This window comes from Chionomys nivalis, chromosome 17 (assembly GCF_950005125.1).
Source record: "Chionomys nivalis chromosome 17, mChiNiv1.1, whole genome shotgun sequence".
NCBI classification, from domain to species: Eukaryota; Metazoa; Chordata; class Mammalia; order Rodentia; family Cricetidae; genus Chionomys; species Chionomys nivalis.
Window position 1 is genome coordinate 58281376 of NC_080102.1, and position 23913 is coordinate 58305288.

General features: G+C 45.6%; 1 protein-coding gene across 2 annotated transcripts in view; it reads left to right on the plus strand.

Annotated features, from left to right (window-relative positions):
• Positions 1 to 11133: 11133 nt before the first annotated feature.
• Scn8a (sodium voltage-gated channel alpha subunit 8) overlaps positions 11134 to 23913 on the plus strand; it is a 174117-nt gene continuing 161337 nt past the window's right edge. The window contains exon 1 of one of the 2 annotated variants that reach the window (XM_057791984.1): positions 11134 to 11206. The gene's annotated coding sequence lies outside the window, so the exon portion shown is untranslated. Of the gene's footprint in view, positions 11207 to 11391; positions 11528 to 23913 lie in introns of those variants that run through there. The other variant, XM_057791983.1, reaches the window with a different exon arrangement.

A 23913-nucleotide genomic window follows, 5' to 3' on the forward strand; every position in this document is an offset into this window, starting at 1 on the left:
TTCAAACTACCAGTGGATAAAGCACCTTGTGTGAGTCTCAGGACAAGAGTTTGGACCTGTAGAACCCACATAAAAGCCAGGTGGGTGTGTGGCAGCCTGCCTATAATTCCAGCAAGTGGGGAAGGGGGTAAGAGGAGCAGAGATAGGGAACTCTTGTGGCAAGCTGGATAGCCAGACAGCCAGAATAGTGTCCTCTGGGTTCCTCAGAAGACCCTGACTTAATGTATAAGGTGGAGAGTCATCTAGGAAGATGCTTGAGGCCAACCTCCACATGAACACACACATACGTGCATGCTGACTCACTTACATGTGCCCATGCATATACACAAAGGGGAGGGAAGTGACTCAGGGCCTAACTATGAATAGATTGGAATGAAGTAGTATGGAGTTTAAATTTTATTATGTCAACTCCAGAGAGCTGTTACAGATTTCTATGGCGACTGATTCGATCAATATCAGAAAGACAGATATGGTAGCATGGAGACAGGCAGGAACGGGGAGCAGTTAGTGGTACAGGGACTAAAGGGGTGGCCATATGAGTCAGCTATCGCTGCATTATGCTGTGTAACAATGTGTTTTTCACTCTAGGTTTTTCCTCAGTAATGAACCTACAGGATGGCCTAGGTTTTTCCTCAAACAGGTTGGCCGAGGAGACTGGATCCAGGCTGGTTCTAGGCAGCTCCCCGTCTTTTCCATGACCTCCACAGAGTACTGTCCAGGACTAATCAGGGCACGTTGCTCTCAGAGTTGACCCCTGTGCCGGAGACTTAGCCCAGCGGTGTGAAGGCACATGTAAGGCCTTTGCTGTTACCACCTCTGCTGATGCTCAGTGAGCTAAGTCACATAAGGCTCCTCGGCAGATGAATGTGTTCCTCCCTCTCTAGGACCCTGCGGAGGGAGAGAAAGGATTACTCCGCTAAAAGTTCTCTTGTCACCGTAGCAGTCTAGCAGTCGCAAGAGCTAATTAGCAAGAGCTAATTAGGGCACTGGCAGTGGAAATCGGGGCATAAGGAATTAAGGAACTTTGATATTAAGGGTCTTGAAGTGAGGTCTCTCTTGGCCGTATGAATAATATGCTAGAACCTGTTAGGTGTTTAGGAGGGGATAAAGAGCATACTAAGTGTTTTTGTACACAGACCAATGTGATCTTGTCAAACCTCCTGGAGACAAGAACAAACATTTTCTCCACTTCAGAGACAAGGAAACCAAAGCTTCGTGGTTATATAACTGAGCAAGATTCAAAGGCTGTGGTGAATCTGTTGTGCCTGTCTCTATGGCCCACATATGGGATCACAGCAAACATTTTCTCTCCACCATGCCCATTGTAGAGCGAAGCCTGCGGAAAATCCTCCACAGAACCGTCGGTGGGGTCTGGATGCTGAGTTTCAGGCAGATGCAAGTTAGTTGAGAACTTAAAAGAATTTTAGAAATGTGTGTGTGTGCGTGTGTGTATGCACATGTGTGTTGGTGTGTGCACGTGTGTGTCTAGCACATGCACAGTGGGCATGTGGAGATTAGAGGGTAATTTGTGGGAGTTGACTCATTCCTTCCACCATGTAGGTCTGGGGGATTGACTCAGGGGGTCAGGCTTGGCAGCAGGTGCCTTTACCTGCTTAGTCATCTTGGCAGCCTGGGAAAGTTTTCTTTCTTTCTTTCTTTCTTTCTTTCTTTCTTTCTTTCTTTCTTTCTTTCTTTCTTTCTTTCTTCCTTCCTTCCTTCCTTCCTTCCTTCCTTTTTTTTTTTGTTTTTTTTTTGTTTTTTTTGTTTTTCGAGACAGGGTTTCTCTGTGGCTTTGGAGCCTGTCCTGGAACTAGCTCTTGTAGACCAGGCTGGTCTCGAACTCACAGAGATCCGCCTACCTCTGCCTCCCAAGTGCTGGGATTAAAGGCGTGCGCCACCACTGCCTGGCTCCTTTCTTTCTTTCTTTCTTTCTTTCTTTCTTTCTTTCTTTCTTTCTTTCTTTCTTTCCCAAAGCAACAACCAAAAGTAGGATAAACCAAGGAAAAGCCTTGCAGATAACATAGGAAGCATAGCGTTGTAGGAATTCACACGGGTTGCAGCGGAAAGGAAGGCTAGACAGAGCAGTATCATTCCCATTGCCAGTGTTCTGCAAAACCTGCCTTTGCAGGAGGAGATTAGGGGTAATCTCAGAGATAAAATCTTCAGACTGGAGTCTGCTGGCATCACAGAGAGCTGGGGTATTAAAATCTATCTCTGTGGCAGAGAACAGTAAATTTAGAGGAAGCAATAGTGTCTGGAATGAGGAAAGAAGGTTAACTAAATTATTATTGAGTAGAATGGAAAAAAGCGAGTCAGAACAGCCCAAGAAGGAAATCACTTCTGCTGATGGATTTTCAGGACACATTGGGTGACCTCTAAGGGCGGCTGTGAGGACAGGGACAGAAATGGAGACTCAGAGGTGTTTTGTGGTGGAAGGTTCCTAGTCCCATCACACACCTAGGGCATTTGGATGCACCACGAGTTGCTAACCTATAGTTCAAGGATATGCTCCACAATCCATGCAAAACTGTATGTTTGTGAGTGTGTCTGTGTACATATACACACAGCTATGCACACATGGCATGGGTCATTATTTTCTGGAACAAAAGAGGAGTCTCTGGTTTTCATCAGATTTTTCTAAACTTATCTTCTGAACAGCTGATCTTACAGCTTTTTCTTGGGCAAACATTCCAGATACCTTCCCTTGTGGGGGGCGGTGGTAGCTTGTTTCGGACGCTCCCACCCCTGCTCCTGCTCACGCCCACTGGAACAGGATTGGCTAAGTTTCACTCCTTCATCTTCCTAAAAAGAACTCATTCTCATCCAGCGTGGCCCTTCAGATGGACTTGGTTGATCATGGAGATCCTCCACGGTCCCGATGTCTTGAAGGTCATCCCCCGAGTCAGCAAATAGTCTTTTATTTAGAAAAGTCTGTAAGTCTGTAAGTCTGGTAACCCGGAACCACAGGGTAGAGTTTCCATATGTGTTAAAATACTGGAGAAGGGATTTAGCATGCTGTCTCTGCTCACTGTTTGGGAGTGGCCACAGAGTGGGTAAGGAGGATATGCAAGTTTTAACAATTATATGGTTTATTTAGCCAAAGGTTTAGTGCAAAATTGTACGTGGCTCACTTTAAGTCATAGTAGGACGAGCCTTTTGGGGTGGAAAGAAGCTGAATGTCCCTACTCAATGGTCATTATTGGAGCTCAATGCATGTTTTCCATATCCTGACCACTACAGTTTGTTCTGCTGCTCACTGCCATGTCTATAATGTGTCTGCCACCATTTACTTTTAATGACAACTTGCTGTCTACACTGTTGTTTTCCAGTTTGGGATTGTGAGCTTTGTTTATGGTATTTACTTGACAGGCTCAGAACTGCTCCAAATGGAATTATTTATGAAGAGTTTATCGTGGGACTTAAGCTTTCAAACTGACTGTATTTTCTCTGACTGCTTTATGCATGGACTCTCATAACCACACCACATAAAACCTTTTGCTTCACGTTAGCCATTACTCTTCTTCCCTCTCTTCTGTTCACAGTCACCAGGGTTTAGTTACCCTGTTGGAGTGTCTTCACCACTGTCTGCTTATGCAAGAGAAGAGCTGTCCATTCACTCATCCATCTGCTCATCCACCCATGCATCCACCCATCCACTCATCTATCCACCCATCCACCCACCCATCCATCCACTCATCTATCCACTCATCCATCTATCTGTCCATCCATCCACCCACTCACCCACTCATCCACCCATCCATCTGCCCATCCACCCACCCACTCATCCATCCATTCATCCATCCATCCACTCATCCACCCACCCACCCATCCATCCATCTGTCTACCCACCTACACATCCATTCATCCACCTGCCCACTCATCCATCCATCCACTCATCCATCCGTCCATCTGTCTGCCCATCCATTCACCTACCCATCCATCCGTCTACCCACCTACACATCCATTCATCCACTCGCCCACTCATCCATCCATCCACTCATCCATCCATTCATCCATTCATCCATCCATCCATCCATCCATCCATCCACGCATCCATCCATCCATCCATCCACCTACCCATCCATCCACCCGTCTACCCACCTACACATCCATTCATCCACTCGCCCACTCATTCATCCATCCATCCATCCATCCACTCGTCCATCCATCCATCCATCCATCCATCCATCCATCCATCCATCCATCCACTCATCCATCCACTCATCCATTCATCCATCCATCCATCCATCCACTCATCCATCCATCCATCCATCCATCCATCCACTCATCCATCCATCCATCCATCCACTCATCCATCCATCCACTCATCCATCCGTCCATCTGTCTGCCCATCCATCCACCTACCCATCCAGTGATTAGACACTGAAAGCCATCTGCACATGAAACGCACCAAAGCCAAAGAGTCATTTTAATTTAGTGACCAAATTACTGCAAACCTTTAAGTTTAGAGTTAATAAGCCAACAACATAGATAAAAGAAATAATAAAATGTATTCCAGTTAATTGAAATAATGCAGATTAAAAGAGAAAAAGCAGGATAGTTGGTAACAAACAGAAAACAGCTCAATTTTAGATTTAACCCCAATCATATTAATAATTAAATATAACTTGCTTACCTATCCACTTGAAAACATCAGTAATGAAGCGTGACTTGTCTACTCATCCATTTGAAAACTAGAAATTATTAGATTGTGAATTATGTTGGATCTGGGTAATTGACATATATATTCCTCATTTTTGTGGCAAGAATATTTAGGTAAAAGCTAACAGTCTTCAAGTATATAATGTGTTGCTATTAAGCTACAGTTGCTGTAATGTATAAGATATCGTGAGGTGATTCTTTCTAATACGCTGTATCCTTCAACTAACAAATCCCTTCTTCCCTTACCAAGTGTCTAATGAGCCCCATTCTCTCTTTGCGTGCCTGATCTCAATTTACCAGATACAACACGTACGTGAGATCCAACAGCATTTGTCTTTCTGGGCTTGGTTTATCTGACTTTCAGGTTAATCCTGTGTCATAACTGAAAGGATCCCCTTTGGGTAGCATTCCACCATGTGGCTACATGACATTCCCTTTATCCAGTCCTCCACTGATGGGCATTTGGACTGGTTGCATAGCTAGGCTGTTATGAACAATGATGCTCAGAATGTAAGCTTGCAGGTATCTAATTGGCATACTCTTTTGTGTCCATTGGTTATATTTTATTTATTCATTCATTATTTATTGTGGGAGGCCAGCACTTGTATTGGTATTAGAGATCAGGGGAAAACTTGTAGGAGTAATTGCTTTTCTTTTGTATAGGTCCTGGGAATTGAACTCTAATTGTGCCTTCCCCACTCAGACACCTCAGTCTCCTTTCACTGATCATATACTTAGAACTGTTTTTGCAGAATCATATGGTAGCTCTATTCAGATTTTGGATTTCTGAGCGACTTTCATACTATTTTCCATCAAGACTGTATAAGTTTACATTCTGAGCAATAGTAAGTCAGGGTCTACTCTTCTGTACATGATTGCCAATACCTATTTTTTTTTTTTTCGAGACAGGGTTTCTTCGTAGCTTTTGGTTCCTGTCCTGGAACTAGCTCTTGTAGACCAGGCTGGCCTCGAACTCAAAGAGATCTGCCTGTCTCTGCCTCCTGAGTGCTGGGATTAAAGGCGTGTGCCACCACCGCCCGGCTGTCAATACCTATTTTTAAAATATTTTTTTAAATCATTCTAATAGGTGTGAGATGACAGGTCATCATGGTTTAATTTGCATTTCTTTGACCATTGATGGTGAATATTTTTTCATATCTCTCTTGGCCTCTGTCCATATTCTTTTGGAAAGTGTTCATTCAGGGCCAGGTGTGGTGGTGGTGCACACCTCAAATCCCAGTACTCGGGAGACAGAGGCAGGTAGATCTGAGTTTGAAGCCAACCTGGGCCTCAAGTTTCAGGACAGCCAGGACCACACAGAGGAACTGTGTCTCAAAAAAACTAAACCAAACCAAATCAAACCAAAACAAAGAACAACTCCTCCCAAAACCAAACAACAATAAACAAAACAAAACAAAACCCAACAAGATAAGTTTATTCAGGCCCTCTGTTTGCCCAGTGATCAGGTCAGTTGGTTTCTTGCTGTAGAGGGCTTTGAGTGCCTTCTACACTTTAGATGCTGGCCACTTACTGGATGAATCTTTTTGCAAATATTTTCTCCCATTCTATTTGTTTTCTCTTTATTCTGTTGATTAGTACAAAGTACAAAGTCCATTTTAAATACAGAGGCATGAAAAGGCTAAGTCAATAGGACAATATTGAGTCATACAGTGGTGGCGCACACCTTTAATACCAGTCCTCGGGAGGCAGAGATGGGCAGATCTCTGTGAGTTCAAAGCCAGCCTGGTCTACAGAGTGAGTTCCAGGACAGCCAATGCCACACAGAGAAAACCCTGTCTCAAAAGAAAAAAAAGAAGAAAAAGAAGAATATAGAAAAACGATGCCATAACCACACCAGATATTTCAATATACATTTCTCAATAAATAATTATGCTGGCGAAGGGACCCAGCAAGGACACAGAATACCAGAGTGGCATTACCCATTGCTTTGCCCTGAGTTATGTTCATAGAGTGAGTATCCACAGCAGTAGAGGACACACTCTGCTAAGAACTCACAGCACATTTGCTTAGATGGATTATTTCTCAAAAATTGTAAAGCTTTGAAGCCATACAAATCATGTTCACAGAGAACAGTGCAATGGAATTAGCGACAGACAATAGATAGTTATGCGAGAAGTCCCTGAATATTTGAAAACTAGATGACACATTTCTAAATAGCGTAAGAGTGAAATGAAATTATAAAGTAATTTAAATGGAATTTAAATGAAAATCTAACATATCAAAATTTACGGCTAAGGCAGATACATGAGGAGAAAACTATAGCAGTAAAAACCTAACTTAGAAAAGAATGACTGAGCTGGCGGTGGCGGTGCACACCTTTAATCCCAGTCCTTGGGAGGCAAAGATGGGCAGATCTTTGTGAGTTTGAGGCCAGCCTGTTCTACAGAGCAAGTTCCAGGATAGGCTCCAAAGCTGCAAAGAGATCCTGTCTCGAAAAACAAACAAGCAAAAAAGAAAAGGACAGAGAGAGAGAGAGAGAGAGAGAGAGAGAGAGAGAGAGAAGAATGGACTGAGATCAATGACCTCAAAAAATGGGGGGAAGTGGAGGTTGAGCAAATAAATTCTAAATAAGCAAAAGAAGCAAAGTCAGAGTGGGAGTCAATGCAGACTGTAAAAGGCCCTTAGTCAGGGTTCTATTGCTGTGATGGAGCACCATGACCAAAGAGCAAGTGGGGGAGGAAAGGGTCTATTTGGCTTACACTTCCAGATCATAGTCCCTCACTGGAGGAAGTCAGGACAGGAACTCACACAGGGCAGGAACCTGGAGGCAGGAGCTGAAACAGAGGCCATGGAAGGGTGGCTTGCGTCCCACAGCTGTTTAGCCTGCTTTCTTATAAAAGCAACCCAGGGATATCCTCACTCACATGGGTTGAGCCCCGTCTCATTGATCACTAATTGAGAAAGTGCCTTACAGCTGGATCTCATGGAGGTATTTCCTCAGCTGAGGCTCCTTCCTCTCTGATGACTCTAGCTTGTGTCAAGTTGTTGACACACAAAACCAGCCAGTACATCTCGAAAGAAAAGTCAACAAATACAGGAAAGTGTTTATGAGAGAGAGAGAGAGAGAGAGAGAGAGAGAGAGAGAGAGAGAGAGAGAGAGAAAGAAAGAAAAAGAGAGAGAGAGAGAGAGAGAGAGAGAGAGGAATGACCAATAACCACCAGGAATGAGAGATAATATCACTGCAAATTCTACAGACAGTAAAAGAATAACACAAAATGATATGAACAATTTTATGCTCATAAATTTAACAATTTAGATAAAATAGATAAATACCTACACCATGACCAAGGCAACTTACAGAAGAGTTTATTGTGACTTAGCATTTTAGAGGGTTAGTTTAGTTCCTGACCATCATGGCAGGGAGCATGGCAGCAAGCAGCAGATGGCAGGCAGGCAGGCAGGCATAGCGCTGCAGCAGTAGCTGAGAGCTTACCTTGTCTGCCAGGAGAAAAAGCTAACTGGGAGGGCTTTTAAACCCCAAAGTCCACCCCAGTGACACTCCTTCTCTAACAATCCTTGCCAAACAGCTACATCAGCTGGGGACCAAATATTTAAACATCTGAGCCCATTTTCATTCAAACCATCACAAACCCATACATGTTAAATATATAATAAAAACACTTTGTTTAAAAAGCAGAAACAACACTGTGTTCATTTGTAAATGACACATGCTTTGGGGCTTTTCCTGGGGAGTCTATTTTTATTTATCCCAGACAGAGAGCTGATTTCTCCCAATAGGTGAACCAGAAAGCTTAATGGGAGTTACTTACAGGAGCTTGGGCAACTTTCAGGCAGTTAAACTACTGAAGAAAAGTTGTGTACCTGTCCCAGTAACCTACCTCACCTCAGCAACCCACTTCACCCCACCCCTGCAACTCATCCCACCTCAGCAATCCATTCCATCAACCCACCCCACCTCAGTAATCAACCCCACCCCAGCAACCCACCCCATCTCAGCAACCCACCTTACCCCACCCCTGCAACCCCTCCCACCTCAGCAACCTTTCCACCAACCCACCCCACCTCACCCCTGCAACCCACTCCACCTCAGCAACCCACCTCACCCCACCCCACCAACTCACCCTACCTCAGAACCCACCCCACCTCAGCAACCCACCTCACCCCACCCCACCAATTCACCCTACCTCAGAACCCACCCCACCTCAGCAATCCACCCAACCCCAGCAACCTAACCCACCCCATCCCAACAGTTGTTAACCGTGTATACGCTCAGGGCGGGAGGGGCTCCTGTACCTCTTGAGCCCTCTGCCCCTTCTGGAAGGTTGGAGGTGCTAATGGATCCAATCTTGTAGTGTTTCCTGTGGAGAATCTGATATCAGGTTAGCAATCTTGTAAAATACAGAAGAATGAACTGTTCTTCTATATATTTCCAAGGAATAATGAGAAACTGAAATTAAAAATTGTTAAGTGTCACTGCACACACGTAAATACAAGATATTTAGGAAGGAATCCTAGAAAGGCGAGTAAGACTTGTGTCCTGAAAAAAGTCACAGGACACCGGAGCTCTCAGAAGCCCACAATAATGCTGAAATGGAAAAGTTGGTTCTTCTGTCATGCAAGTTTCTACAAAGTTGAGTGCTATAAATTAGTGCAATTTTGATCAAAATTCCACACTGCTTGCTTATGAAAGACATACTGTGCTTATGAAATCCAGAGCCTCATCATGCTCTATGTATGCTACGCCCCTGCACATGTATGCTACACCCTACACAAGATCTTCAGCCTGGAAAAAGGTATGGAAACAATATTTGCCAATCATGTACCTGTTAGAAGATTTGTATCCGTAATATACAAAGAGCTCTCAAAATTCAATAGGAAAACATCCTCTAAAGCATGAAAGACTTGAGTAGACGACTTCAACTGGGAGAATTTGCTGAGCCAAGACATTTAGCAGTTTGGTCATTCGTGAAATAGAAGCTGACACCACAGTGGGTTAATCAATCCATCACACTATTACAAAGCTAAAAGACTGGTCACGCCAGATGCTGATGACAATATGGTGCGCTGATGCCCTACTGGGCTGCTGGCTGGAAAGTAAAATGGCATACACACTTTGAAAAGCAGTTCAGAACTTCCTTTTCTTTATTTATTATTTTAGTTTTGAAAGGCATAGCCTCCTGTAGCTGGAAATTCATTATCCAGGTGAGAATGACCTTGAACAGTCTATGTGGCAGGTATTGGGGATTCTACCCAGGGCTTTGTGCCTGTCGGGCAAGCACGCTGCCAACCGAGCACACCTGCAGCCCTGGACTCTCCTTAACTTGTCAAGTACAACCCAGGAGAATTCAGTCAGTTCATTCCTAGGCATTTATTTATACCCAGAGAAATAAGGCTTTGCTTCCACAAAAAGATGCACAGTATTCATAGCAGCTTAATTTGTAGCAGGCAAAAATCTAGCACTACCCTAAATGTCACCAATAAGTGCATTAAAATTGTGGTATGTCCTTCCATAATGATTACTGCCCAGTGTTAAGAAGAAATGAACACTTCACAGGCAACAACAAATTAACCTCAAAATTATCATGCTGAGGGAGAAAGTACACCCCCAAAAGTTCATACTATATGATCCCATTAGTTCTGGAAAATGCAAACGAATGTTCAGTGATAGATCAGTGGTTGCTTCGGTGTGTGGTGGGTAGTGCGGGGGAGAGATTGCAAAGAAACATCAGGAAGCCTTGGGTGTGACCATGACCTTATTAAGGAGCTCCTGCACGCATACACACGTCAAAACTCATATTCTAAACATGCAACTTATTGTGTGCCAAATATAATCTCAAGAAAGCTACTGTAAAATGCATGCACTGGGCACATTATGTGACAGTCTGTTCTGGGCTGCGTTAGAAGTGTAAATGCTTTCTTTCCCCCTTTAGTCTCTACAATAAAGCTATCAGTTTGATGCTGTGATGGATTGCTCCCTCCTAGTGACAGAACACCGAGGTTTGGACAGGTTGTCACCTGCCACTGCTTAGTTAAGAGGTGCTATTCCGTCTCCATTGTATTTGCATTAGAGACACATCGCTGGGAGTTCTCGTCTTCACAGTGTAGATCCTTAGATATGTGGCGGAAGCAGTTCAGAGGCTCATGCCAACTTCACAGAGCGACCCACGGAGTTTGGAGAGGGTAAGGTGACCTCTAAGCTTTCAAACCCGAGGGCTGTCAGGGAGCAGCGTCTCTGCCACTCAGAACAGGGCCCTCTGTAACACCGGCTGTCTTTTGCTTGCAGTGTTAACAACTATCAGTTGACCAAAGATCAAGTCGTTCAGTCAGAAACTTCAGCTGTTGTGGCACGATGACATCCAGGAGCAAGGAGAGACTTGTCATTGACCAGGGCCGCAGAGCACCCGTTGGGGGCGTCGCGGGGGCGGGCCCGGGGACGCTGGCAGGCGCTCGGGCGCGGCGCCCCCTGCCGGCTGGGCTCTGGCGCGCATGCCGTCCGGAGCGCGGGGACGCAGGCCGGCGAGCCGGTAGCGAGAGGGCAGGCGGGCAGGCGCGCCCGGCAGGGTAAGTGGCCGCGGGTCGGGCGGGCGGGCGGGAGGGCGCGGGGCGCGGGCGGGCGGGCGCGGGGGCCGCGGGCGGGGGGCGCGCGCAGAGGGTCGCGCGGGGGCCCGGCGGCGGGGGCGCGCGGCGGCGGGGGCGCGCGCGGCGCGAGTCATCAATTATGCAAGGGCTCGCGCGGCGCGGGGGGCGGGCGCGGGGAGCGCTCCAAGATGGCGCCCACCGCAGTCCCGCCCGCCGCAGCCTCGGCGCCTCTGCAGTCCGGCCGCGCCTCCCGGGCCCCGCGCTAGGGCCGCCGCCGCCTCGCCCGCAGCCGCCGCCGCCGCCGTAAGTCGCCCCGGAGCCCCTGGCCCGGCGCCGCTCCTCGGCCTGGGCTCCCCTCTCGCCCCGGGACCCTGGAGCGGGCTCGCCCCTCTCAGCCCGGGGCTTTGCCGCAGAGCGCGCGGCGCGGTTCGCGGGCCACGGGGCTCACGGGGGCTCGCGTGGCCGTGGAGCGGGGTTTTGCCCTTCGTGTTTTGGACGGGTGTTTTAGAAGTCTACGGTGTTTGGCGGGGTTCCCGAGGAGCATGGGGGACCACCAGCTCCCACCCTTGGACACCCTAACCTCCAGGGCTCCGGGTCGCGCCGGGGAGGCGGGCTTACCACGGGCCCCCTCAACGCTGCAGCCGGCACCCAGCCCCCATTGCCAAGCGAACCGGGGGTCTCGGGCTGCTCTGCAGTCCCTCAGCTCTGCCCCCTCCCCCAGTCCTGACTGAATCCTCCCTCGTTCGGTTCCACATTGCTACCAACTGCAGAAGCCGGGGGACTCCGGGGTTCGTGGGGCAGTCAGGACACCTTCTGTCCTTTACTCCTTTACTCGGCTGTGTCAGTGACCCTCTCATCAGGGTGCTCAGGGGCTGTGTGGGAGCCCCCCGCGACCTTCCTTGGCAGGCTAGGATTCCTGCATCAGAGTACATCACTTTCAGAATATCCCCTTCCCCCACCCCCACCCCTACGCCACCCTTTGCAGAGCTTGTTCCTCTCCTTGCTCCCTTCCCTCCCCCACCTTACCACGGGCAGCAGCACCCCGGGCGTCTCGTTAGCGTTGGGATACAGAACTGTTTGCCCAGCTCCACAGCTTGGACCCTTCCTCTCTACTTCACTCTTGGTACCCTGGGGACCGCAAACCCTCTGCATTTCTCCCGAGAGCTCCGCTCCCTGCTCTCCATTGCCGGCAGCAACCACCGGTGGAGACTTGGCAGTTAACTTTCCGGGCGGTACTGGGGGCTGTCAGACCCCTTCAGCGTCCTTAGTTTCGAGTTCGGATGGCGTGGGAATCATTTTTCAGCCTGATAAATAGGAATTCTCCAAACTGTGCATTCCTTCCAGCTACTCCACCCTATGCCCTCTCCCTCACTCACACTGCAGTTTTTTAAGCACGGGGGAATACATTTTATAACTGGAGGTTCCAAGATTCGCATCGGTGTTCATAATCAATGTCATCTGATGGGGTGGAGGGGCATACAAGAAACTTTGCATTGCATCTGGCCAAACTCAGGGGCAGGGAGAAATAATCACGCTGTAAGCTCTGCCACACAGGGGGAACTGCTTTTAATGCACAGTGGGCACCCAGAAGGGCAGCAATCAGAAGCAGGAAGTGTCGGTAAGGGCCTTTAGGGCAAAGGGGGAGTGCTTTTCCTAACTGTTTTCTCGAGTTTAAACCTAGAGATTCTTTGGAGAGGGGTATGTGTGCCACGACTGGGGGATCTTTTAGCTTCCCAAGCAGATTTCGGGTGTGGTAGATTTTTCACCGTCTCACAGGCTCTCTTCCCTTTTCTCCGTGTGCATTAGGAGATATGGGGGAGGGAGCCTTTTTTTTCTTTCCTCAAAAAAATTGTTTTTTGATGTGTAATGCAAATGGCTGGACGGCATTACTACCAAGTACCAGGATGGCAGGACTGGGGATTCAGACTTAAAATGCTGACAGCTTTTAGCATATTGTCAGTAACCTAGCTCTTGAAATAATGCAGCATTTTCCTTTGGAACTCATGACCCATCAGGCCTTCGGTTCTCCCTGAAAGAGGATTTGATTGCTGTGTGTGGGGGTAGCGACGGTTTGGTGTTCTGTGAGCATTCTGTCTGTCCTAGAAATGGAAGCTCTTTGGAGAGGGCTGCAAGCGTGTTCTGTGTTCTTAGAACATCTGATGTGTGTGGATGTGATGTCTCTTACTGGGTTGTGGTGGGTTTTGTAAAGCAATTCGTGATGATGCAGGCCACTTAGTTACTGGTTTGTTGGGGTCAGTTTGGGAGGCTGACTTTATATGCTTTTGGTTTTCATCTGAGGTTTTGTCAACTTTCATACAAAAAATTGGAATATTTTCTTTTAAATTAAAAAAGGATAATAGCTTGGGATATACTAGAGGGGACCTGCTGTGGTGCTGAACGGACAGCTCCCAGGCCTGTGTGGCTGGAGTCGCAGACTGGAAGGGACTGGGTTTGATGTAAGAGCAGCAGGCTTTCCTGTGGCTGTGATCTGCCTGGGCATGCGCAGCTGGGTTGTACTTGAGGTTGAAGGTCTAGTTATCACATTTTTCTTACTCCCATATAAGTACTCATTTTGGTTTGCCCCTCAAGGAGGCAATGCTTTATAGACTGCAACAGAGCCATAGGTACATTCTGCTGACTGTATGATTTCAGCACATTTTTTTTTGTCATTTTAAATAGTAAGAAACTGTTAATATTGCAGTAATTTGGTCTTCGCCAGAAGTAATTAGATAACGTACCAAGTTAAGCTGAATGTGAAGGGCATCTTTGCTAGGGTTGGTCTGAACAGTGAGCTGGGAGGGGGACTCAGCAGGCTAGCTTGTGATCCATTGTGTCACTAGGGTATGCTAGTCAAAAAAGTGTTTAAAAATCATAGCGTAAGAATGGTGGGCATGGAATCCAGTATGTTCAGCCTTCTGTCTCACCCGGGAACCCTTCTTATAAAAGAAAGCTATGCTTTGAATATTTTGACTACTCACTACCAACATGGATGAAACTAGTTCATCCACTGTGGTTAAAATGCTTTAATCTCTCTTGGAAGTTAGCATGTGTAACATTGAAGGACATATATTGGAACTATGTAAGAGGCAAATGTCTTTCACGTGCTCGCTACCAAGAAAACAGACAACATTTTGTAGAGAACTGATAAGATGCTCCATGTATTTGGAAAGAATGCAAAGAAACATGGCTGCCTAAAGTAAGAAGAGGGTTCCGTGAATGGAAAGAAAGCTGTCGTTCATGTGCTGGGTTATGTAACAAGTTCTGGGCAGCACTTGCTTTACTTAATGATTGTTTAACCCCGGAAGGCTGTCCTGAGATGGGCAGAAAATCCATCCTGTAAAGAAAGTGTTAACAGCCCATTCAGTGTGGAGGCAGTTACCACGGTTATAACAATATCACACACTGGCTGCAGAAACAGCTGGAAGAAAGTCCTCCTGACTTTTATCTGCTCAGCAAAAGTACTGACCATGTTTGAGTGCACTTTTTCAATTTCAAGGTGCACTTGCAGAAGTTACGCGAGTCATGCTTGCTTTCAAACTGTCTTCCAGGTCCTTAAACTCATACTCTATCAGACTCAGGGACTCAGACATTAAGTTGTATTTCTGTTTACTTTCCCCCTTAATCCTTTAAAACAATTTTCAGAAAACGGTCTTTAATGTGGGCAAATTCACTCACAAAGTAAACCCTTCTTTTAAAGTCTCTTGGCTAAAATGTAGCAAGTTAACTAGACAAATAAAGACAATGTTTCTGAATCAGTGGCTTGATGACTTAGTGTCACCCAGTGAGTCTCAGATGTAAGGCACTGTGTTGGACATGGATACAGTTGCTAAATGGCACCAACTCAGAAATGATGCCATACTCAAAAACTGTGCCTGTGAAGAGCAAAAAGGAGGAAACAGGATGCAGGCCTGTGGGCTTATTGGTTGGGGAAATGTTGTGTGTTAGGTTGAGCTCAGTGATTTTTTTTTTAAAACCTAAAAAAACCCTTGTAAAAAGGTAGAAAATAAATATAGGAAAAGAAAGGAAAAGGGGGTAGGCCTCTGAAATTTTTTCTGTCTCTTTGTGAAGTTACAGAAACACAGCTAGGATTAAATGGTATGCCATGGATTGAGGAAAAATGACCCATTCATTTGCCATAGTTACTTTTCTTTTCCCGTGTGTGTGTGTGTGTGTGTGTATGTGTGTGTGTGTGCGTGCGCGCACGCTTTTGAGACAGGGTTTCTCTGTAGCTTTGGAGCCTGTCCTAGAACTCGCTCTGTAGACCAGGCTGGCCTTGAACTCACAGATATCCACCTGCCTCTGCCTCCCGAGTGCTGGGATTTAAGGCTTGCGCCACCACCACCTGGCTATAGTTACTTTTCTTACATAGGGAAGAAAAGACAAGAGGTCTTTGGGCCATGGAGTCAGACAAAACTAAGTTCAAATCCTGACTTGGCTAATTACTTGCCCTTTAACCTTGGGCAAACTATCTAATTTCTCTGGGTTTCAATTGCCCTTATCTATAAAAATAGGAATAATAATGTCTATATTGCAATGTTTGTGGGGATTGAATAAAATCTGTTTCCGAGGTTTAGCAGGCTAGATGGTATTTACATGTGTGTCTGATTTAGTTGTATGTACTGTATTAAGTTTCAGTGGTCAGAAAAGCAGACAGCTCCTGAATTTAATCTGGTTTAGGAGGTGGGGCTTGTAAGTGGCTTAACCTGAATGGACAGTCTTGGTCTCAAAGGAGGAAAAACAAACCACACCACGATTGCATTGCCAAAGTAACGCTTCTCCTGTTCCCTCCTGAACTAAGGTATGGTGGCTCCTGTCCACAAAGGAGTGTTTTAGCTACAGATCTAAAGACGAACTAGGCCTAGAAGTTGAGGCACCGTTGTTCTCATATAAGCTAGGTCTTATCAATGTGGTAGAGTTTGAAAGAGGTTCTATCTTTATTTTAGTTTTCTTTGTATGTGAGATTGGAATGGCTGTGTCTGAATGGCTATCATCTTAGGACTCACAGGTGACCTCCCACTTTTGGTCACTATTACCAAAATTCAAAGTATCCTTCTTTCTGGTGGTTTTTAGAGCTAGGTAAGGCAGGCTATTGTTTTGTTGCAGTTCAGGAGGCAGTGTGCCCAGAAGGAATGAGGACCACGTAAGAGGTCTTTTTTTCCCCGTGAAATGGTGTTACATTCTGATGTTCATAGAACCAAGTAAAATGAACAGTTTTAGTTTATTTTAAGAAATTATCATTATCCTAGGTAGCTAAACATATCTTAGTGAGTGGGCACAGTGAAAGATTCTGAGATAGGCAGAAGGAAGGCAGAAGGACCTCTGAAGGAGCATTTTGGAAGAGGAAGAATGAGGAAAAATGACCTGAAGTGTCAAGAAGTGGTTGAAGTAGCATGCCTCTTCGTTCTGTACTTGCCCTACCCTTCTGTGGTGACCCGGAAATGCGCTCACACTGCCAACCTGTATAAGAACGAGGACAGTAGGGAAGTTTGACTCCTGGAGTGTCTTTGCCCATGTAAGGTTGAAGCTGGTGCAGGATTTAGAGGGCAGAGCACACTGGGGACTGGTGCTGGAAGGGTGAGATCTAGAGCATGGGCAGTTCTTGGAAGCCTTTAGGCTAGGAGGGCACAGGAGGAAGGGGATAATGGCCAAGATTTTACTCGGGCATAGAGATGTATTACACAGAGAGAAAACTGCTGAGGGGCTAAGACAGTGGTTCTCAAACTGTGCATCTCAACCCTTTGGGGGTTGTACATCAGATATCCTGTTTGTTATATTTACAGTAGGATTCATAACAGTGGCAAAATTACAGTTATGAAGTAGCAATGAAATAATTTAATGGTTGGGGGTCACCACAAAATGAGGAACTGTATTAAAGGGTCATAGCGTTAGGAAAGTTGAGAACCCCTGGTCTAAGAGATACTCTTAGTTTGAGACTGAAGCTCTGCTGGGCCTGGCAGTTGATTTGGGGTCATGTGTGTGTGTGCATGCGTGCATGTACGTGTGACTGACATGTTATGTGGAGAGGTTTGGAGCATCTTTATAGCCTTATAGTGGTAAGGAGAGGCTTCCTGTGTCACTGGGGCTTGTCCAGGCGTTTAGGAATAGAGAACATGGAATCCCACAAACGTCCTGTTAACCGGCTCCTTCCTTGCCCTCTTGGTCGGTGCTGTTCAGATACTGTTAAAGGCTCTGAAGTCCCAGGCATTGCAGACAGACAGAAAAGTTCTGAATTACAGTTACTTGTTTTCCTCCGTGTTGATTCTTAACTGATTATTAGCATTTCCATCAGAGTGAACTTGGGGAGTAAGGAAGAGATCAAGACTGCTCCATCCGTAATAAACGGTCCCTTTCATGTATTATTTCTCCGTTTCAATTGTAAAGACAGTGAAGTACTGGCCTCCAGAAGCTTAGAGTCCATGCAAACGGGTGTGAAATCGCAGTTGTCGTCTTCTGTGGAGCAGCGGCCCCTTGAGTGAATGCGGCTGTCTGCTGAATGGCTAGCTCATTCTTCAGTTCTTTAATTAAGGATAATGTTGTGAGCTCTGCTGCCACAGCCACTACTGTCTTTTTGCCTTGGCAATAAGCTGAATTAAAACGATTTTAAATGAAAACAAATTAATACATTTTTATTGAACTGCAGAGGAATATTAAGCAGGTTGGATGTGAGCCTGGCAGAACTTTCTCAGAGATCAGAGCACCTCATTGGCTACAGAATTCTCGACTGGATTTCCTAAGACTTGGTGTAGAGGTGTGAACCATTGTTTTTTTTGGGAAAATACCTCGAGTATAATAGGCATGCTTTAAAGATTGGTGTTGGGCTGGGGAGGAAAGTGTTGGGATTATTCCTTAAAGGGTGGGGAGGTACAGCGGACAAGGCGGTAGTGCGAGAAAGTTCACACCTGTGACAAGGGGTGTACTCTCCTGAAGACTCCGTGGGTCCTGATCCGGACACAGCACAGAGCCTGAGGAAGGTGGGATTCTCCTTAGTTTTGTTTACGTTTGATCTTAACTTTATGGCACATGTTTTCTTTACCTGATTTCCGCGTTAGGAAAACTGGAGAGCATTTTCTTGCTTTATGGAAGACAGGACAACTTTTTAAATTTATTTTATTTTTATTTTTTTCTCTGTGTAACAGCTCTGGCTGTCCTGGAACTTCCTCTCTAGACCAGGCTGGCCTCAAACCCAGCCGTTCACTGCTTCTGCCTCTGAAGAGGTGGGATTAAAGGCGTGCACCGCCACTCCCTGCTGGGGTAGGGTAGCATTGTAACCCCTCATTTTCAGTCAATATTCCAACAACTTTCCCACAAAGACATTCTTGGTGTTCTCTCTTCCATTCTACTTTAAACACCCACCTTTTGGATTTCCTTATTTGAATAGTTGCTAGAGGCAGAGGGTTCAAAAATAAAAAAGTTGAGTTGTCTTTTACTGTCTGTCTTCTAGCCATCCAGTATGCGTTCTGTAAGTACAGCCATGAGTACTAGTTGTACACATACACACAGTAGCCCCTTCTGTCCCCCCAACTATTTCTATCATCTTTTAGAAAGGCTGTTTTTTTTTTTAAATTGTTTTTTGTTTGTATGGGAGTTCTGTGTGCGTGTATTCTGTACCATGGACTTGCATGGTGCCTATGGAGGCATTGGATCCCCTGCTACTAGAATTACAGACTATTGTGAGCAGCCATGTGGGTGCTGGAAATTGAACCTGGGTCTACTGGAAGAACAGCCAGGCTGTTCTTAATGGCTGAGCCATCTCTCTAGCTCACTTAGAAGGATTTTAAATAATTTGACAATTTGATCATTTATTCTAGACTATCTTAGATCAATCCTTTCTTTATGATATACATATTTCTTCTATATTTTCCTTTTATTGATGAAATTTATATTCTACTGTTTTGGGTTATTTAATGTAAAAAGTTAGTGTTTCCATTAGAGACTTCTTTAAAAAAGTGAGTGTAGAGGAAGTCGTGGTGTTGAAAAGTCATGAAATGACTAAGGGAGGAGAGTGTAACAGGTGCTGAGAAATGCATGAACAATCTCTCACATTCTAGAATCTTCTCTGGTTAAATAAGGAGCAAACAAAATATTAAATAAGAATAGGTTTGCATTGGAAAGGGTTTAATTGCCAGCTGAGTGGTGTGGTTGGCAATTAGATAATAAGTTGAACTCCGCCCTGCCCTGCCCCGACACAGTCTCAGTCTGAAGCCACTGTTTTAAAACTCACCATCTAGTCCAAGCTCACCTGAAGCTCGTGGCAGTCCTTCTGCCTCATTGTTATGAGGGCCACCAGGCCTGTCTAGAAAGTTAAATTTTCAGAAAACTTGAAGGCGGTTTGATGAGAAGCAGCTGTTGGAAGATGTGTGCTCTGGGCTTGCTGTGGTGCACCTGAGAAGGTGAGGCTGTAGAGTGTTTGGGGAGCTGCGCGTAGTCCAGGTGGCCTGGTAGAACCCCCAGCTGCAATTAAGCCTGCAAAAATAGTAATGAGTTGGGCAACATGAGCACAGGCGATTTAGAGGAGTACCAAGTGACTCACGACAAAAGCCATGGCGCCATGTAGCAGTGTTTACAGGATGGCAAGAGCAAGATGTGAGCAGCCAAGTGGTTGACAGTTTGAGTTGGCCTCATTGTATATTGGTGAAAGGGCAGACTCGTAATTATGTGAGCAGGACAGACAGGAAAGAAAGTAAACAAAACTTTGAATATGTGTGCTACATGGATTTTTTTATATTTATTTATTATGTATACAATATTCTGTTTGTGTGTATGCCTGAAGGCCAGAAGAGGGCACCAGACCCCATTACAGATGGTTGTGAGCCACCATGTGGTTGCTGGGAATTGAACTCAGGACCTTTGGAAGAGCAGGCAGTGCTCTTAACCTCTGAGCCGTCTCTCTGACCCCCCCATGGATGTTTTTGTATAGGAATTGTTTTCTGATTTTTAAATTGCTTTTCTAAAGGGGTTTCTCCCCGTGAGCTTCTGAGGGTTTTTGTTTTGTTTTCTTTTGTTCTTTTTGTTTGTTTGTTTTCTCTTGGGAAAAACCTGTCTCTGAACTTGTTTAATTCTTGGACTCTCCCTGGTGAAGACCGTCTGATCTTTTCTGGCAGGGCTCTGCTTTATGTCAGAGTTCCTCTCCATTTTTCAATTATTGTTTTAGTTAAAATTTTCAAGTTGCACTTTATTTCGTGTTTGTATTTGTACGTGTGGGAGTGCATGTGCCACGGTGCCCTTGTGACAGCCCGAGGACACTTGAGGGCATGGTTCTCTCCTTCCACCGTGTGGGGTCTAGTCTCCAGACCTAGTGGCCTTCACCACTGCTCCATCTCCTCAGCTCCCCCTTTATATCCTCTCCCCTCTCTTTAGTTATGATTGTTGCGTACCTATAACTTGTTGAGTCCTTTTCATGTTCCCCTATGTTTTTTTGGTCTGAGTGCTTGGTATTGGATAACCAGTTAGGGGCCAATCATTGATGGTTCTTCTCCCAGCAGTCATTAGTTGTCTGCAGCTCCTCATCTGAGAGTGGGGCCCCCATCTACACTGGCATGTCCACTGGTGGTGTCAATTGTTCAGGTTTGTTTAGGCAGCCGTGTGTTCAGATTTCAGCTTCTGTCTCTGGCTCATATGATCTTTCTGCCCCCTGTTCTGTTCAAATACTTTTAACCTATTTTTGTTGTTGTTTGGAGGATAAGGACTAAGAGTCATGCACATTTCCTTAGGCTGGCGACTGATGGAGAGCTTTGTCTTTGCTGAAACGGTGGATTTCTTTCTTTCTTTCTTTTTTTTTTTTTTATTGTTTCCTTCTATTCCAGATAGAAGTGAATAAAGGCCACTGGAAGTTTTTTTTGTAGGTTAGAACGAGGGAAGAGGCAGAGATCTTCTTCATGCTGGTTCTTTCCATTCACGTGTTGAGTCTCGAGCTGTGGATGTCAGGAGTCAGACCTGGACTCGAGTGTAATTAGCAGCACAGGCACTGGGGAACTCGGCCTTGCTCTTGCCTCTCCTCGGTGATCTTCAAATAAGAAAAGGAAAAAGGAAAGAGTATTTGGAATATCAGAATGTGTATACCAAAATAATAAAATACATTTAGAGAAAAAGCACACCAAAAATTTGCTTCATTAAAAAATAATCTCATTTGTTAAAGTTTCTTTCTTTTTGGACACTTGAATTGTTTGAATCACTTGAGCCCCTGCAGATTCCTTTACATCTACCTTTTTGTGCTCAGACAGTTGACAGTGGCCCCCGAGGCTTGCTGTGAAGCCGGGAGGACAAGCCAGGTTCATGAGCATGATGTAGAGGGATTTAGCGCTCTGGGTAGCGGTGCACAGCATCCTTGCAGCTCTTCCATAAGGAGTGACTGTGCTTACGTGGTGTGCTTCCGCCTGCCTCCTAGTTAGGATGCGCAGCCTACGACAGCTAAACAGTAGCACCCTGTGAAGATGCTCTGGAACGCATTGCACAGGGCAGGTCTGCCTGCGGGGAGGAGAGGGCAATCTGTTGGGTAAATCTGTGTGTTCTGGTGCAAGGAATGAATATTGAGCTGGAGGTGTCTTCCAGACCTCTTGTTTGGGGGAAGAGGGTTGTGACGTGCACTGTTTCTTGTAATGACAGCGCAGTGTAGCTTTCACTTACCTACTGGAAGATTCCCTAATCAGTGACCAAAGAGTATGATTTAAAACTTTTTTTTTTTTTTTTTTTTTTTTTTGTAGATCCTTAGCATCAAAAAGTCTTCTAAAGCTTTACAGGGCAAAGCAAAGCCCTTTTTGTTCCTGCATGCTGAATAGATACTAAAGCCTTGCTGTTGGTCAGCCTCAGTGGTCCCTGTACCCATCTTAACCAGGGTTTACTTAGTCTGACTCTTGAAGGCTGATGTGCTTTGTATTGCTGGTAAGTGGTGAGTTACCTTCATCCTTGTAGCATCCAGGGCTTGCATGTACGGTTTATCTCCCTTTCATTGGCAGCCTGCTTCCTGGTGTCTGGTTAAGGTGTGAGTCGGAAAAGCCCAGAGTGGTGCAGGAAGACCTGTGTGGGGATTTGTAAGACCAGTTCATTCATCCCTTGGTTGTGACCTGTTCCAAAAGTTTCATCAACGAAGTAAACTCCTCGTGACACAGGGAAGTATCTGTGTCACTTTCCAGCCGGACTCAAGTCCAACAGCAGCTCCAGTAGGTGCTTCTGTTGAGGAGTGTGGTATCGTAGGGCCTTCCCTGAGTGTTTGGAATTCTTTTATAGACTCTGGTGTATAATTATGAAAACCAATGGTGAATCTGTGGAATCCAAGGCATGATGGATGGTAGTCTAAATTTTGGGCAAGAAAATAATGTTTTTATGACAAAAATTGAGGGATTAGATCCTTGCACTGTAGTTCAGTCTTCAGGCCAACAGTGTACCCAGGACAACAGGAACTCTTTACAGTCCATGATCCTTCCTGTTAGGGTTTTGTCCCCAGAGAAAGTGGTTACCTTCTCAGGAATGGATTCAGTGTGACTTGTGTTTGGGAAGCCTCTGACTTAGACACAGTGAATTCGTAGTTTTCACTTATGCCACATGGCTTTGGTTTTCAACAGCAGCAACGAGAAGGACATTGTTTCTGAGTTGATAAATGTATTGATTTATGTAAGTGCAACTACAGTCAGGACAGAGTGTTGGAGGAAGGCCACTCGTTCATTTCCTGGCCTCCCAGCAGCTCGGGCCCAAAATGATCACACAGAAACTATAATATTTAAATCACTGCTTGGCCCATTAGCTCCAGCTTCTTACCGGCTAACTCTCCTATGTTAATCTAACCCATTTCTAGTCATCTGTGCATTCCCGAGGTCGTGGCCTGCCAGCAAAGTGTCAGGGCGTCTGTCTCCAGTGGCAGCTCCCTGGCTTCTCTCTGACTCCGCCTCTTTTCTCCCAGCATTCAGCCTAGCTTTCCCCACTGGCGGTAATCATAGCACACAGAGAGGATCCCACATCAGCAGAGAAGGGCTCTGCTACCCTCAGAAGCCCCTCTTGTCGTCCTTTGGCAGTGTCCCCAGTCCATAACTTTTGCAAGCCCTGCTTGGTTCCCCATTCCTATAAGCCTGCCTTTCTCAAATGCGGTAGAGGTAGACTCGTACCATTGCATCTAACTTCTTGAGCCTGGTCTCTTGTTCAGTTTAATGTCTTGGTTATTTTTGTTGTACCAATCAGGTCTTTATTATTGGTGAATAGTATCTTACTGTATATAATTGAATTGTTTGCTCCATTGTATCTAACATTGTCTTTAACAGTTTGCTTATTCATCCATGGAAGGACATTTGGAATGTAGGATGTTTCCGGCTGTTGTGAATAATGGCTGCTGTACAGGTCTTTGTATAAGCCTAAATTCATATGACTCAGAGGTAGATCCTAAGACTAGGACTGCTGACTTGGGTGTGGTGGCACACTCCTTTATCCCAGACTCGGGAGGCAGAGGCAGGCAATCTCTGAGTTAGAGCATAGCCTGGTCTACAGAGCCAGTTCCTTGACAGTCAGGGCTACACAGAGAAACCCTGTCTTGAAAAGCATACAGTGGTACTGCTGGGAACTATAGTAAGTGTATGTGTGTCTTTTGGGCTATATAGTGTATATAGGGTGTGCGTGTGTGTGCACACACCAGTTTGTGCACATGTGAAGGCCAGGGATCAACATCAAGTGTCCTCTATCACGCTCCACCTTATTTCCTGAGATGG